At 34.7% G+C, this 15781-nt stretch overlaps 1 pseudogene; it reads left to right on the forward strand.

The window, feature by feature from the left end:
• The first annotated feature begins 507 nt into the window (after positions 1–507).
• On the forward strand, positions 508–651 carry LOC150007151 (U2 spliceosomal RNA; annotated as a pseudogene).
• Positions 652–15781: the final 15130 nt, after the last annotated feature.

The following is a 15781-nucleotide window of genomic DNA, read 5'->3' on the forward strand; positions in this document are numbered from 1 at the left end:
TCCAATTATACCAACATAACTTGTTGAACACTCTATTATTCTAGATTGAGTTTTCTGTCTCTTTATGTTTCACAAAAGCAAATGATTATGTTTCTATAGATCTATTTGTGGTTTAGATTCTAGAGAATCTAAATTGAACAATTTAAAGGATGAAATTGATCATCAGTACTATGATTTCTGTAACTATATTTTTCCTTTTCAACACTGCTTTAACTATTCTATTTCTTTTGCCCTTTCATATAAATTTTAGATTCATCTTGTCTATATCTGTATAAAATCTCTTCTGAAAATTTTGATTGATATACTATCAATTTTATTGATCTTTTCAACAATTTTTTTATTTCATTGATTTTTCTCTGTCATTTTATTTTTGCCATCTGCTGTACTTTTTATTATTTTATTTGTACTATTTGATTCAGGTTTATCCTCTTCTTATTTTTATAATGTTTTCAGATGAAAATCTGGATTACTGATTCGAGGACTTTTTTTTTTCTAAAGTAAGCATCTGTCACTTCTCAGTCTTTTGGCTAAGATCAAGAATAGTATCTGTTCTCATCAGTTTAAAGTAAACATCTAACACCATAAATTTTCCTTTAAAGAACTGCTTTAGCTGTATCTCAGGAATTTTAATTAATTTTATATTTAATTTTTTTCAGTTCAAATATTTTATACTTTTCTTTGAAACTTTCTTCTTTGGCCCATAGCTTATTTAGAAGTGCGCCATTTAAGTCATGTATAAGTGTTTGAAAATTTTCCTTTTACATTTTTTTTTTTTTTTTTTTACTTCCAAGTTAATTTTATTAGGATTAGAGAATCATACTTTGTTCAATTTTGATCTAAGTTTAATATTTGTTTTATGACCCATCTTGGTAAGTAGTCCATGTGTACTTAAAAAAGAATGTATGTTCTGCTGTTGCTGAATTCAGTGTTCCATAAATATCAGTTAGATCCCACTAGTTGATGACATTGTTCAGTTCTATATTCTGTCAAATTTTCTGTCTACAAATTCTGTTACTGAGAGTAGAGTGTTGATGTTTTCTAACACAATGGTGAATTTGTATATTTTCTCTTTTTAGTTTTATTAGTTTTTGCTTTGTTCATTTTAAGGTTCTGTTGTTAGGTACATAATATTTTTTGGTCTGTAATCCAGTTTGTCTTATATTAAGAAAGTCATTTCAGCTCTTTTCGAATCTGATTAGTGTTTGTGTTGTGTTTTGTTTTTTTTTTTATGTATATATCCTTTTTCTTTACCATGCTTATATCACTGTATTCAAAGTAAGTTTGCTTTAGAAAACATATAGTTTTGTCATGCTTTGTTCAATTTTTTAAAAATGTTTTTATTTCTATTGGTTAGTAGATCTGTTTTCACATGGCCTGAGTCCTCTGCCATCTCCATCCTGCTCTGGAGCCCTTTGAGTTAGTTTTATTTTGGTTATTTTATTTTTCAGTTCAAAAATTTTAATTTGGTTGTTTTTTGTTATCACTATTACTTTACTGATACTTATTATAATATTTAAGTCAAGTGTTTAAAATTGTTCATTTGTATATTAATAGTTTAAAGTCTCTGTCAGAAAAATTCTAACATCTGTATTATTTCATTATCTGTTGATTATGTTTTCCTAACTTTATTGTGATTGGTTCTTTGTAGGCTGAGTAATAATTTTTTGTGTGACCTGGACATCTTGAATATTACATTATGAGACTGTGTGTTTTATAAACCTGATGGAGAATGTTGACATTTTAATATTTGTAGCAACTGACCTGGTTATGTTTAGACTACAAGTTCCAACCTGCTAGCCATGAACTGTGGTTCCAATGTCTGTTCCATTATGAAAGCATTTGCAGCATTATTCAGATTACTCCTGGGCATGCGTCAATATTGGACTTAGGTAGAGGTTTCCTCATTAACTCAATTCTCAGAGTCTTTGTTATGTTAATTAGGATCAGATCCAGTATGTATAGATTGGGGGTTGAGCCCTTGAGTTCATGAAGTACTTTATGAGGTTCCTTTTCTAAGCTGTTCCCTATTTCCATATTCCAGTACTTTCCAGTTCCCTGGGCCTCCCTTTTACTTTTGGTTCTCTGGCAAGAAACTGCTTACTTCCCTGATTGCACCTGGAAGAGAACACACAGAGAGAACCACGTAAAATGTCTATTATTTATTGAATAATTCAATGTTATAGCAATAATAATACTATTATAGGGCCCATTAAATAAAGACACCTTGTTTCATTTTCTTCTAAGGCATTAATATAATAGACAAAGCATCTACCCACATACAGAATTTACAAATAAAATGTATCATAACCAGTTTCATGATTCTTGGGCTCCCCTACCAGAAACCCCTTGCTGACAAGAAAATGAAAGGATGAGGGGAGATGTGTGAGTAGTTTGCTTCACAGGAAGCTATTGCCATTTCATGAGGCCAAATTTAGGGAGGGATGTGCTTGCTAACTATGAAAGTGGCTTTTATGGGACTACTTGAAAGACTTGAAATGTATGCCCTTTAGAGTAAAATAGACGATTGGAATCTGATTCATGCCTAGGAGAGTTAAAGTAGCATATGCCAACATTAGAAGTGGCTTGCATTTGCATAGTTTGACAACATAAGCATTAGTACTTCAGGTACACCAGATATTGTCCACATGGAAGAGAGAGCCAGCTTGGAAATTTTTAGTTCTGTTCTCCCAAGAGTGAATACATTTTAACAGGAAGAGTATATGTAGCATGAATTCGTGAAAAATAAGGCACTGGGGGTGGATTAGAAAGTCACAGGGACTACATTACTCACAAGAATAGAAAGGTGACATAGAGATTTCCCAGAGCAAAAGGTTCTGAGGATCCAAAGAATTTCCCCTTGTTAAGAACTGTAAAGAGTCTGAGTTTACCCTTTTACAAGCTAGTGAGTTTGCTTCCCACAGTTTCATGAGTGCCAGCAAAAGATATAAGATTCCTGGATGAGAAATCAAGGACTTTATTACTCACATTAGTGACAGTACCCAGAGAATCAGCATTTTCTTGTGCTAGTTCCCCAAGCCCTGGTTTCCATAGGGAACTGCAAAAGGGGTCAGATGACAGCTACATGATCAGTGGGTTGCATTACAGAAGAGGAACCATGAGCTCAAGGAATCTAAATCTTTTTTACTGGGCAGTAATCATACCTATTGTTTTATCTGAAGGGAGACATTATGCCTCTCTTCTTAGGCTCTTCCTATAATAAACACCCTTGAAAAGATGGTCTAGGACAAAGGCAGTCAGTGCCTCTGCTCATGAGATGTTCAGAATCAGAAGAAACCCATTAAGAATTGTCTTCCAAGCCCACAAAAAAATTGGCTTTAAAAATCTTCCCAAGGAGAGTGGCCAAGGGAGAGTTAAAGTCAAGTTCTAATAGTATTAGAGGTCATCACTTGGTTAATAGATACTTTCCTCTCTTCCTTTAAAGTGTCACTTTGGCCCCTGCCCCTCTTAGGAGGAGTAAGGGTTGAGCAAGGAAATCAGAAGCCAACCACATGAGGTATACTGCCCACCCATGCAAGTTAGCTGGAGGTGGGGAAGACTCTTATTTTCAATAAAGTTAGAGTGTTGTCTCGTGTTTTGAATGGGATACTTTTATTTTTTTGAACAAAGACTATGTTTTTGTATTATGATGGGAACACAGAACTATTTAATAGTGTGGAAGGACAAAAAAATCATGTGGTCTGTCATATTTTTATCTAGTTGTGAGGAAAGGTTTTGTCCAGCTCATATCTCTCTATCTATCTATCTCTCTCTCTATCATTTATTATTTGCAACAAAAACCTCACATTGTATAACATAGGGTTAATAACAGACACTCTATTAAATGGGTTTGATTTTCACAGTGGATTGGTTTTGAAATTGTAATTTACAAAACCTTTCAGAGTCATTATTATAATTATTCCTCTTTATCGATTATAAAATGATACTGTTCTTTTTAAGAACCTACTTTCCTGAGGCTATTTATATGGCATTCTATATTAAATCAAAATGCCTATACTTAAAAGAAAGTATAAACTATTTGGTGTCTTATTGAAAAGGCAGCAAAGTGAATATCGAGCAACATCATCATAATTTTGTTTCTAAGGTGTATGGCATTTAGTTAATTCTATTACCTTGCTCATATGAAAATTTGAAATTAAACTGTGTCATTACTTTATTTTCCTCATTGGAAAATATTTTTATCACTATAAGCTACAATTATTATTTTTATAATTATTAGTATAAAGTATTTTTTCAAGAAAATATGAACTTGTCAATTTTCCTGTAACTTGCATACTGTTTCAAAAAACTTGATAAGTTTTTCATAATTTTTATAAACATGTAGAAAGTAAAAAAGAAAAACAATTCACAGAAGCAATCTATCATCACCAGTAGCTGTAACCTGTTGCATTCAATGCTGGGACTACAATCTAGGCGGCTTTAACCAAATGTTAAAGCATGTAAAAAACTTCTTTCATCTTCTCTTGTGATTCAATAAAAAATTACAGAGTAAAAGCACTCTATAGGTTATGAATGCATTTTCCTACTACATAGAAAAAATCTTCTTAATCCATTTCCAGTTAGTTTTAACACTTTTGAATTATAAGTTCTCTCACCTATCAAAAAATTAATTTCATATTTTAGAGATGTCAAGTAATTCATACCAAGTGATTTTCTTTCCTCTGCTCTATAATATATCACTTTTAAGAAGTTATAATTGCAGGTTGCTTCATTGTACAATGATTGAAATAAATTGCTATGGTTTTTCATGAGAGAATGATCTCATTTTCACCCAATGTGATCAATGAAAAATTCAGTTTAAGGTTTATCATGTGTTATATTAAACTATCACATAATTGAATAACCAAAAAATAAAATTAAAAAAATAATAAAAATAAAAATAAAAAATCACAATTTTTTCCCAATGAAAATCATAATTAAAAATAGTAAGTTGTCACAATTCATTTAGATAGTTTGATTTATGCAAACATGTAGAATTTGCATTGTGCTTTTTATAAGAATTATTTTACGAAGTGAGAGATCCTTTAATGAAAGGGAAATCAAGTTTGATTTCTTTCTCATTGCACTAGGTTGTGTCTTTACTCTCTAAATACATCCTTTTCAATAAGTTTACTTATTGCATACAAGTGCTAAGTGAGCAAAGCTTCTTTAAAAAAGTTTTGTGAATTATGAATGATGCTCCACTTGCCTTAATAAGAGAGTTTGCTTCATTCATACAGTGGGAAAGGAGTGAAAGTGAAGAGATTAGAAACTGAAGTGTAAGGAGAGAAATGCAGGAGACAAAAACAATTAGGCTTCCATTGATTGTTCTCTTATAGATAATGCAAACATAAGAAAAACCATAAGAAAACTTGTCTTCCATTGTTTTCATTGAAATTGTGATTTTTTTTTCCTTTGGGTGGGGGAATGTTAATGATTTGTTTTATAGATTTTGAGAAATGATATTGTTCCTTTCTGGTTTCCTGCAACTTTGTCAAGAGTGTGATAACAAAAATGTTTTGTATGGCCACCATTCTGTTCCCTCCCTCCTTCCTTAAAATAAAGTTTGTCTTTACTGAACATCATAAAGCTGAAAAACATATATTGTTGAATTTATTTATGTAAAAAAAAAACCCTAAATGTCATATGTGCAAATGTTTCTCCCCTCATGTAGAGACTTGGGAAGAATTTAGTACTAAATAAATGCTGCCTCAGACCCAGCAAGATAAAACATAAATCATTCCATTAAAACCTCTAACAAGTCTATCTAGTTTTTGAAATGACTGGAAGATGAAAGCGAGGAGTCTCATTTAAGAAGGCTCAGCAGATCAGTTCTGCATTTATATAGCTGTTATCAGAAGCAATTCATTTGGAGATCAAATAGACTGACAGACAGGACAAGCAGGGGATCACCACTGCCTTCAGGCAGCCCAAAGCCAGGACAGCTCCCCGGCACCATCGGGAATATTGAGTCTAGTCAATGCTGTGTTTATTACCACTTCCATCCTTGCCTGCTGTACATTAACACATGCTTTCTCCATCCATCCCTGCTTAGCCAGGCTACTGGAAGGAGAAGAGTAGTTAAAATAACATTTCCTGGACTGGTCTGGTGGGAAAAACTATTGTACTGTGGTGAGCACACACATTCATTCACATTTTGGACAAGAGTACTTATGTTTAAAGAAAAATCAAAAAGGAAATAAGAGGCTTGGCAAGGAGCCTTGGGTTCCATGACGTCTTCATGGTTGGCATATTGTCCGTGACTTCTCCAGGCTGCAGATTATGCTCAGTTCTCTTTCACTGACTCTCCCACAGTGGGGCAAGAGGGAAGCATGTCAGTATAAAGTGGATTTTCAAAGGTGGGCATTTCCAGGCTTGGCACTGAGAAGATCTGTTTATCTGTGCTGAGGCTGGGGTCTCTTGTCCTCTTTTAAATAGAACTTACTATATTTTTATTTGATTAAAGGTAACATGTTCAATGTTGTAAGTTTGAATAAAACAAAAGCAGACAATGAAAAATAAAAGTAAAACCATCTTTCAGAGATAACCCCATTAACATATACACAAACATATATGAATATGGGCATAAATATACACACACAAATTTACGTGAGATAATACTCTATTTGCATCCTATATGTTTAACTTATTTAAAATAAGGATTTCTTACGCAATTATCATTTTATATTTTTTTAATGAATCAAAACTTCTAATTATATGGATATTCCATCTTGATTTAATTATTTCTCTTTTGTCAATAGTTTTGGGAATTTGTTTTTCTTTTGGCATATGAGTGCAATGTGTATTTGGTCCATATATTTTCAGTATATTAGGTAAAATTTTAATTTTTGAGTCACTTAAACAAATACATGTAAATTTTAAATTGTGCTCTATAAAGTGCATACCAACAGACATCCACGCCAATAATGTATAGGAATGCTTGTTATGCTCAATTTTGGCCAGTATAGAGTACTCCCATATACTAAATCTTATAATTTCTTTAAAGATTTGTTGATTAGATAAGTGAAACCTGGCATCATCTTGTTGTTTTAATTTGCATTACGGGATTACCTCCTTTTATTGTACTTGGCTGTATTGAGCTTCACAGATGTTGCCTTTTCTAGAAATTGAAGGTAAGACCCTCTGCCACCAAAAAGATTATGACTCACTTTATTAATTACTCACTTTATTGCAGTGATCTAGAACCTGGAACCTAACTGGCACCATCTCTGAGGAAGGCCCAATTTGATTATATTGAAAAAAATTTTATGCAACCATTTTTTGTTTATTTTTTTCTGTTGTAACTATTATGTTTACCAGTTCTGGGAAGGATTAGGCATGATCATTTTTTCCTAAAAATTTAAGAGGCTTTTAATTATTCTTTGTTTTCTACATTAATAATATTTTTATGAAGTGACCAGGTAGAATAAAATTAAAATTTTAAAAGAGATGTGATAATGAAATAGATACATTATTGACTTTAAGCCATTGCATCTTTACCAATGGTTTATAAAGCATCACATGATTATATTAGCCTTAAGTTTTAAAGAGGTGTTTACATGTGGTATATGTATAAAGTACTTGTTTTTAATTTGTAGTATTCAGGAGAAAAATAAAGAAGAAAAATATTATTGTAAACTCCTTTCTGAAGTTTAGCATAGACTATTCAGGAATAATAAATATAATGCTAGATAATGTCATTAGAGTGAACCCAGAATTGTTTTTCTTCTATGGGGCATAAAGTAGCAATAAATCAACAAATATTTACTCACCACTTACTCATTGCCTAGGAGAATCATAAACATTTAGAAATATTTAATTACAAATATGTTAAAAGCACAGAACTTACCTTAAGTCTGATTTTGGAAAACATTTTTTTTTTTCCGGTACTCATTCACTGAACATTCATATCCACTCTGTTGCTAAGTCACTGTATTAAGAGTGATGTGGAGAACTCGGTGATAAAGAAGACATGGTTTCTGCACTCAGTATGTACATAATCTCTTTGAGGAAACAGACATATTCTCTAAAATGTCAGCAGCCACTTATCCCCACATATGGCCTTGTGTTATGATGAAGGCATCATAGACAATCTTAAGCAAGGGAAAGCTCACTGGAAACTGAGAGATTATAGGTAGACTTGCTGGGGCCCCCAAAGAATGTATAGGGGGCATGAATTGTGGAAGGAAAGAAAGGGAAGATTACACTGGGGAACACAATTTTCATTGAGTTAGATCTGACACTTGTTTTTGACTAACTTTTGGCATTTCAATCCAAAAATGACTCCAGCTTTTCTCTCTCATGTCAAGTTTTTAAGGTACAGGATACCCTCCCTTTGTCCCCAAAATCATACAAAATGTACATACAAAGGATATATAAAGAAAAAATTACCTGAATATACTGTGTACTTAGAGTTGTTTTATTTATATAAAGGCTATATATTGTTATTGTAAGTCAAATTGTGTACAAGTAGTAAAGTTCTGCTACCAAACATGCATATTAAGGTATTTGATCTTTTCAAATGACAAGCTAGGAAATGCCAAAATGAGATACTTGAAACAGTCTCTTTCCGTTGGCAAAGCTTTAACAAATTGCTTCATGAGACCCGGTTTTATGTGCAGAGGTGGGAATAGAATGTTCTCTCTCTCAATAAGTGGCTCATGTAGAATGTCTGGTTCACCAGGTTTGAGGTCAGATCTTTGGAGGCCAATTTGACTCTACCCAATGCTTCTCACGAGCTCTGCTGCCCCACGTACACAGAAAACAGGGATACTTGGTGCATCCACGTTGCTAACCAGGAAGGAAGCACACCATTTTAAGGTCAACACAAACGATCCAATTGTGCTTGAGATATTGCAACAGATCAATGACTCTCTTTATGTCTTCATATTCTTCATGAAAACAAACTGAATGTCCAATTGCGACTGCAATAAATTGCCATTGTGGAGGAGGACACTCTTCAAGCTCTGCTTTGAGCTATCAATGAACAGTCACCATTCAGTTGTGTTATAGACTGGAATTCCCAATTCCTCCATGAAACCATGTATGTTATGGCAATACACAAAGCCATTGTCACTTCAAAAGTACTGCAGAAATGCACTTTCTCTTGATCAAAAGTAGGATACCTTCGCACCTTTTCAAGCAAGTGTTTCTTGTGCAGCCTTGATGCTAGGAGTTCTGAAGCCTTATTGGATAGTCCCAAATCTTGTGCCAAATCATTCAACTCATGCTGATCAAATCCCTTATGAACTGAGTCATCTTCAATTTCAAAATCTTCATCATTGCAGTCACTTAGTTCTTCACCATACTCCTGTTTTTCAATGAAAACTGGCTCTGGGATTTCAGCTGAATGAGGCACTGGGCATATAGCTAATGATAGACTAGGATACCCTATTTTACATTTATTTTTCTTGTTATATCCTGATGTTTTCACTATACAAAAGTAAGTCAGTTGAATGACCTCTGGGCTCTTGCCAAATCACAAGTATACCAAATGGCAACTTATCACGTGTTCCCTTCGTCCACATCTGTAAACTCTCAACACACTGTTTGCACAATTTGTGAGGGGCCCAAGACTTATCTTGATCACTAAGTTTTACTTTAAAATATGCAAAATAGGCTTCCCTGACGAATGCGCTGATGTTTGTCCTTTGACTGAGAATGGTGAAACTGCCACAGTTACAACAAAATGAATCAGGGTTGTTTAGGCACTTATGATGAGAAATAGCAGAGGCAGACAAGACATGATCTGAAGGAAAAAAAATAAGTACGTATGTAAATAAAAAAATAAGTTCTGCTAACTCATTGTATACAGACAAGAACTTGGACTATACTTCGGAATACGATTCACTATATAGAGTGACATACAATCTCTCACCACACTGTCTCATGTGTAACTGAATAGCCTAGACAAGTAATAGCCTGCTGCTGGTCTCCAAGGTCATCCCCGACCCTTCCCCACTTGAGGGAGGTTTGCTCTCAGCCAGTAGGTGAGCACTAGTGCTTCCCTTGATCCAGGCTCGATCTAGCTTAGAGTGGTCACATTAAGATAAGCTTACATAAAAAACTTGATGTGATAGAAGAAAACTAACTGCAGTTTTGAAATCATCATGTCTACTTAAGTCTAAAACAGCTGAAAAAAAAAACTCAGCAGGAATTATGTTAAAAAATTGTTCCCCTGAGTTATACTTACAAAGAAAATCAGAAATACTGTCTCTTGTATTTCTTGAGTTTTCAAACATACCACTTTTGCTTTGCAATCACATAGACTCAATGACTTTTATCTTTGTGTATGTGGTATGCTTCCTTAAGTTCCTCTGCCTCCATTCCAGCAATGCTAGGAGGAGGCTTCAGAGAGTAGGGGACAGATGAGTTTTGCTCTAGGACCTCTCCATTCTCCCTACAATGGGGACCCCCCATACAGGATGGTGGTGGTTATCATCAAGGACAACTTCATCTTTAATTCCCAAATTATATGCTCAGCTGCCTGCAGAGGTAGGGTTTGTCATCACTAGAGCTTTTCATTCTTGCAGAGCCAATTTCCATTATAAACAGCCAGAGAGTCTGTTATTTGTGGTAGACTGACTAACGGCCACTCGAAAACTATCCTCATCCTAATCCCCGGAACCTGTGAACATTACCTTTCATAGCAAAAACAGACCTGCAGACATGATTAGGTTAAGGACCTGTAAATGAGGAGATTGTCCAGGATTATTCTGGTGGACCCTACATGTAATTACAAGAGTCCCTAGAGAGGCAAGAGATTAGAAAAATAGTATGAGATGTGAATCAAGAAGTCAAAGTGAAGTAAACACAGGAGCTATGCTTCCAAGATGGAGGAGGGGCCACAGCCAAGGAACGCAGCTGGCCACTAGAAGCTGAAAGAGGCAAGGAAAACAATTTTCCCCTAGAACTTTGAGAAGGTACCAGTCTTGACTACATTTAAAAAAATATATTTACCAGAGGGTATGTTTATTTGATTTTAGAGAGGAAGGGAGAGACAGAGAGAGGGGGGAGAAACAAAGAAACGATGTGAGAGAGAACATTGATCTGTTCCCTCCCATATATACCCTGACAGGGGATTGAGCCCACAACCTAGGTACATGCTCTGAACAGGATCAAACCTGCAGTATTTTAGTGCATGGGATGATGCTCCAACCAAGTGAGTAACCCGGCCAGGGCCAGACTTGACTACTTTTTGATTTTAGCCCAGTGAAACTGATTTCAAGTATCTGGCCTCCAAAACTTTTAGAGAATAAATTTGTGTTGTCTTAAAACAAAAAGTCTGTGGTAATATCAGCAATGGAACACTAACATATTATCGAAGTTTCTTCTCCAAAATAGCCTTCTATAGTAGTTGGAAGTCCATGTTTAGATCTATTCTTTTAAGCTATAGTTTGAGAAATCTGTTAGAATGAAAATACCCTCTAGAAGATGTAATTTTTTTATCATTATAACACTAGCATGAATTATTCTATGAAACTGTCTAGAAATTCTGGAACAAATAGGTCACCGGGTAGCTAAGTTTTATGGAAAGCCTACAGAAAGGATAGGTCCGGAGTGCAAAATACTTTTTTGGATGAGCTGGTTGCAGCACCAAAGATTTCAAGACTAAAATGGGAAGAAATAAAGTAGGACAAATGTCAGCACAAGCTCCAAACACACATGTAAATAATTACATAATTTTGCTTTGAGTTAGTCCTGCTTTCATGCTCTACATATGCAGAGGTGGACAAAAGTAGGTTTACAATTTTTCCTCTGGAAAATAATACAAGAATAAACTCTGTTTCTTGTACTCACAACTGTTAACCTACTTTTGCCTCACCCTGTATAATGTATACCCATTTCTAAAGCAAAATACTTTATTTTCATTAACTAGAATGCAAAAATATTAAAAAGAAAGAACAATTGAGAAATCAAAAGTGTTTAAGCAATCAAGGACTGTAGAAATACAATAATTCAAGTTAAATTTCTACATTACTATATAAACTTTTTTCTTGTGCACCGGGGAGAAGGACACTATCTTTGAATTCTAAATATAACACTTTCTACCTCAGGAGCCAGACCTCTGCTAAGTGAGGAATGATATACCTCTTTTGGGATATCACTCGATTGACATTTTCATGAAGAAATGCACTTAAGCTGGGCTCTATGCTTAATGAGAGGTATTTGATTATGCAGTATCAGTTGTGTTCTTCTACCTCCTCCCTAAGTATTTGGAAAGAAAAACTCAGGTCCCTTTATATTGACTATTTGCAGCTGTTTTAGGAAGAATGTTTTAAAAGCTTAATCACAAGTCAAGGAAAGGAGAGATTAAGAATGCCCTTTTTTCAGATATCAGTGGTGACACTTGGGTTTTGCCCTTACATGTTTTGGAATCTGAACTCTTTCGGCCAAGTTTGATCAAGTCAAGGAGATCACATCCAGATACAACTATAAGTTCATTTAGCTCAAGATGTCCAAAAATAAAATCTACAATACTAATAATTTACTAGGGTATGAAAAATTACTATTTTATGTTATTTATAATAGTAATATGTTAGGGTGAATAACACTCTGCTTTGACTAGAATTCCTGGCATTTCCTGGATTGGACACGACAGCCCCAAATGCCAGGAAACTCCCTTCTCAGGCCAATCAGGACAGGTGGTCCAAATACAAGTACACTCCTGACAAGTTGCCATTTAAAAAACAGTTTTACCCACTTAAAAGGAGAAAATTTAAAATGTAGATGAAATAAATTATTTTTAAACATAAAGCAGGATTTACAGTCTTCAGTTAAAATTTTAAGCAGAATATGGATAAATTGTAGGGCATATTCAAAGTAGTAGTGTTATTTTCAATGTTCATTATTGGATCAAATTTTAATTTGCTCTATTTTTATCTTAATGTGCAAACAATGTGTGCTTTTTAAAAATGTTTAAGTTAATCATGCTTTTAAGGACTCTAATGAACATATTCTGTATACACAGACACCTCTCGTAGAAACCATATGTAAGCCAGTAACTCCATATATCCACACTCAGAATGAAGCATCTATATTTCTAATGCTATTGCAAGGCAGTGTATCAGATTTAAGATCTTTATTATCTCTGAGACAGGACAGCATGTAGATAAATGGTCCAAGCTTTCAAAGAATGCCTCCATTTATTCTGTGGATATGCATCCATGCACAGCCACCAGGCATGACACAGCTAAATACAATTCTGTTTTCTCAGCCCTCTTCTCCTTCCCCTTGGCCCCAAATCTTCCTTCTTCTCTTTTTTGCTCCTTCCTTCGAATGTTCATTTTGAAGATATACTTTTTACTGGGATTAAAACAGGGTTTGCATTTAAATTTTTCATTTACCAAACAGAAAAATATTTTACTAGAAGGGAATGGTATTAAGGAGAATGATTCTCTGAGCGCCCCGAGGCCTGGCGGAGACAGGATTTGATTTGCTATGTTCGGCTGGAATCTGGATTGATACACAGAGATGAGAGGGGGTGTTTAATAAAATTTACATTTCATTTTCTCACTTGACACCAGTCTCCTGTCACTCATGGAACTGATGGGAATGCTGCAAACAACTTTTGTCAGCATCTAGTTGGGGAAACACACTGGGAAATGAAAAGACAGAAGAGAGGAAAGAAAAAAAAAGAACAATCTGGCTCGTTTTCCCCTTGCAGTTCCAGTGTTTGAAACAAATCCATTGTGCTGGATGACCCATGAGCTAGCTGCCTCTGCACTGGAAGGGGCAAGGGTGCAGGTGGGAAACCTGGGTAAGGCACCTGGGAGCTGATGTGATCCAGCTGCCCATAGGGGGCGCTTGTGCTGTCTGAGGGGAATCTATGGATTGAATGAGTAGGTTAAGCTTCTGGGGGACTGGAAGTGATTCATATCAGCTGAAAAAGAGACAAGAAGCCATCCAAAGACAGGAGCAAAGACAAAAGAAAAGGACTGAGCTCCCCCCACCCACTTTTTTCAGTGAAACCATAGTCTGTATTGGTTTTCTATAGTGGATAACAAAATACCAGATGCTCGGTGACATAAAACAATGCCCGTAGTGGAAAATTATTTCATCTTAAAAAAGGAGGAAATCCTTCCATTTTCAACAACAAGGATGGACCTGGAGAACATTATTTAAGTAAAATAAGACAAACATAAGAAGACAAATTATGTATAATTTTACTTTTATGTGGAATCTAAAATAGTCATAATCATAGAAACAGAGAGTAGAATGGCGATTTCCAGAGACCAGGAGGAGGTAAAAATGGGGAGATGGTGGCCAAAGGGTATAAAGTTTCAGTTCTATAAGATAATTGAGTTCTAAAGATCTACTCTATAGCATAGTGCCTATAGCTAACAATACTGTATTTCATACTTAAAATTTTCTAAGAGGACCAATCTTATGCTAGTTTGTTTACTACCAATACTAATAATAACGAGGGGAAGGAGGTGGTAGGAAACTCCTAGAGGTGATGGATATGTCTATGGCCTCCATGGTAGTAGTAGTTTCATGGGTGTATACTTATCCATGAAATAGGTACAACTTTTTACATATCAGTTACACCTCAATAAATTGGTAAACAATAACAACAACAGTAAAAAACACCACCTATTTGTTAGCTTTCAGTTCTCTAGGTCAAAGGACTGGAAAGACTCAACTTGACTTTTTAGGGTCTCACAAGATTTGGGATAAAAAGCTAAAATCTATTTCTTTAGTGTGTATTGAGAAGGTATCCAGGGATATAAAAGTAAATTAAGGAGAACAGTCATCACAAAAACCTAGAGAAAAAAGTGGTGCAAGAAAGAGGAAGAGAAAGTCTGATCTAGATGCTTCCAAGATGTCATGTAAATGAGGCTAGAGAATTGTTCTTTAGAACTGGAAAAATGGCAGTCACTAGTGATTGTCCTGAGAGCAGTCTCTGTGCTGTGGAAGAGTTAGAAGGCACAGTGAAGTGCATGGTAGAGTGAATGAAAACTGAGGAAAGAATAAAATGCATGAACAAAAGTCTTTCAAACAACTTTGTTGGAATGGGTGTACAAAAATGAGAAGAAATATGAAGAAGCCTATATTAGAATCAAAAAAATCAATCTTTCAAATAGCAGTAAATTCTAGAAAGTCTTACAAATGCATTAAATGAATCTTCTTTCTCAAGATCAATCAGATTGATGGGTAGAATCTATTTTTTTCTTGAATTGTTCCAAGAAAAGAACTTCCAGTCTTCTCTGAGGTCTAAAAATAACAATTGCTAGAAGAATATTTGTAAACAGGCAAATCTGTGTATTCTACCACTTAAACCTAATTTAACTTTGTAAAAATGTTTTATCTTTTTTTATAACAAATTACATTCTGGAAATGTTAGTTATCTCATAAATACAATCTGTAATTAGTCACAGTGCTATGGTATAGATTGAAATCAACTGTTCTACACTCAGTGGAATAATTCTTTCTGCATATAGCTCTTTCAAAGTTGCCACTATACATTACAAATCCTGGAAACAAAATATGGAATAAACTCATGAATTTTAAATGACAGAATTAATTAAAATCCTTTACTGTTACTGAATTTTATAGACACTTGTTTGAATAATATTTGCATATAATTTACATTCAATTTCCCCATACTCATTTTTGCAGAGTTTATATATATTTCAATGTATAGTAATTTAGCACTTTTGGAGTTAGACTGTAGGACGGAAAGGAGTCATTCAACTAAATAATGTTGAAAGGACTGGGCCCTGAGGGAGCTGAAGGCCTCTTGGTACTCAGTAGCCTCATTGGGCTACAATATGGGAAAGTC

The sequence above is a fragment of the Furipterus horrens genome, unplaced genomic scaffold, assembly GCF_987537825.1.
Source record: "Furipterus horrens unplaced genomic scaffold, mFurHor1.1.pri manual_scaffold_6, whole genome shotgun sequence".
NCBI classification, from domain to species: Eukaryota; Metazoa; Chordata; class Mammalia; order Chiroptera; family Furipteridae; genus Furipterus; species Furipterus horrens.